We start from the raw sequence: 2,500 nt of genomic DNA on the forward strand, positions 1-2,500 counted from the left end.
ATATATATTAGTTGAGTGGGTGCCACATACATCGTAGTCTGGTCCCTTTAAGATATAACAAAGAAATAAGCTGGAAAATGGCATTCAACTGGCTCTTTCGAAATAAGACTTTTTCCATTTAATACAGCTGATTATGAAACTTGCGGCTAAACAATGCTGCCTTGTACATTTGCATGGAAGTTGAATTATGAATGTACTTGGTCGTGTCTTGAGAAATGTTTATTATATATTATTTTTCTAAATCTGTAGTTTTTCTTTCTCTTTTTTCTCCCTTTCTTTCTTTTTTCCTTTTTCTGACATTCAAATTCCTGCGTCCCTGATTTCTTAGATGTTTCTCATTAATGTGCCTGCGGTGGATTTTCTTCGCTTGTTATCACGATTATGAGTCATTTTAGTTCAAAGACATTATTATTGATATCATCGTCATCGTAGTCTTCCTCATTATCATCGTCATCGTAGTCTTCCTCATTATCATCGTCACCGTTGTCGTCATTATCATTATCATTAATGGCAGTACTTGTGTTAGCATTATCATTATCATTATCGTAACTATTATTGTTATAATTATTATTATACTATTATAGTTAACTGTAGTAGTAGTAGTAGTAGATAATTAGTTTTATATTTTTTATCATTATCATCAGCGTCATGATCACCATTATTATCATTTTTGTTATTATTTTTATCATATTCATAAATACATTTATTATCATAATTATACTCATAATCATGATTATAATCATATTTGTAATTATTATAATTACAATAACTATTATTATCATTATCATCACAATCGTCAAGACAGACAGACAGACAACCAAAGAATTTCATATGTATCAAAAAATAAACAAAAAATATATTGACAAGGATATGTGAACATTTGCTTAAGTTATGTGAAGCAACAAACACAAATTCTGCTCAACTCTGTTCCTCCCTCTTCCTATCTCTTTCCTTTTCGTCTCTCTCTCTCTCTCTCTCTCTCTCTCTCTCTCTCTCTCTCTCTCTCTCTCTCTCTCATTTATTCGTTCATTCATTCATCCACTCACTCCCTCATTCATTCATTCATTCATTTATTCATCCACTCATTCACACATTCATTCATCCTCTCAATCACTCCTTCACTCATCCACTCACTCACTTAATTCATCCATTCACTCACTCACTCTCTCTTGCCCTTCTTCCTCAGTGCCCTTAAGGAATGGGTGAAGTGTGTCTTTTCACGCTTGATTTGACCTGGATAAGATCGGACCTTTATTGACCCTGTTTTTTTCTTACACCGCTGAAATTCCAATTCTAGTTTGTGGCCAGCCATGATCTCCCAAACCTGGAGGGAAAAAAATATCAGAAAAAACAGTATCCACAAAGACAATAAAAAAATATATATAAAAATAAAAATAAAAAGTAAAGGATGTTGCAATAAAATAATTCGTATTAGATGCAATATATAGGATGGGGATGAAGTACAAAATAGTGTTACGAGAGGAGCAGGGAAATAAATATGTATATACCCCAGGGTTCTCAACCACCGAAGAGAAGCAGAGAAGAAGAGAGAAGAGTGCTTAGGGTGCTTAGGGTAATGAAACTACCATAGATTTCGAGTGTGAAATGGTGGTCCCTCCTGGTTCTCACTCCGTTTCCAGCCGGCCATAGCAACTTGCCTTTCCCCCGATCTCATTTCCAGCAAAGGGGCGCGCAGGGGGTAGGCGTAAACCTAATGAAATGAAGGCCGCCTATATTTACTATGGACAACTTGGCCGCACGTACAGATGGGATAAATCAAATATATGCCTTTTTTTCTCTTTTTTTTTTCGGGATCGGGAGTAGGAGGGGAGTGGAAGGCAAAGCGACAGATACAGATAGGCAACAAGACAAAAAGAAAAGGATTATGAGAGAAAGCGGAGGACAAGGAGGAGGAGCAGGAGGAGTGGAGGAGGAGGTGGGAGAGAGAGAGAGAGAGAGAGAGAGAGAGAGAGCGAGCGAGCGAGCGAGCGAGCGAGCGAGCGAGGAGAGAGAGAGAGAGAGAGAGAGAGAGAGAGAGAGAGAGAGAGAGAGAGAGAGAGGCCGGTAGACAAACAGACAGACAGTCAAAGACAGAGAAAGAGAAGAAGAAAAAAGAGAGATAATGATAATAATAATCAAATATAGAATGAAAAATATAAACATATTGTCAGAACCCACCACAAGTAACAATTAACCCGGTTGTGACACGCGGATTTGAAGAACGACACTCGCATAAGATCACAGGCTTCTCCACTCTGCACACAGACACACACACAGACTATGTTTACCTTGGTCTGTGTATCAGCGGCGGGTGGTCTAGCCTTCCGGATAGGAGGTCCAGGGAAGACCAGGTGTGGCAATATCAGGGTTGTAGCCGCGTTGTAGTTACTGTATGTACGTGAGGCTTTGTTATAAAATGATGGATAACCTACTTAGCCCCCTCGTCTAGGGCGCAGAAGAGACCAGTCATCGCGTAGTTTACGAAAGAGAAGTCCGTCTA

Source organism: Penaeus monodon, chromosome 3 (genome assembly GCF_015228065.2).
Source record: "Penaeus monodon isolate SGIC_2016 chromosome 3, NSTDA_Pmon_1, whole genome shotgun sequence".
In the NCBI taxonomy this organism is placed as follows: domain Eukaryota; kingdom Metazoa; phylum Arthropoda; class Malacostraca; order Decapoda; family Penaeidae; genus Penaeus; species Penaeus monodon.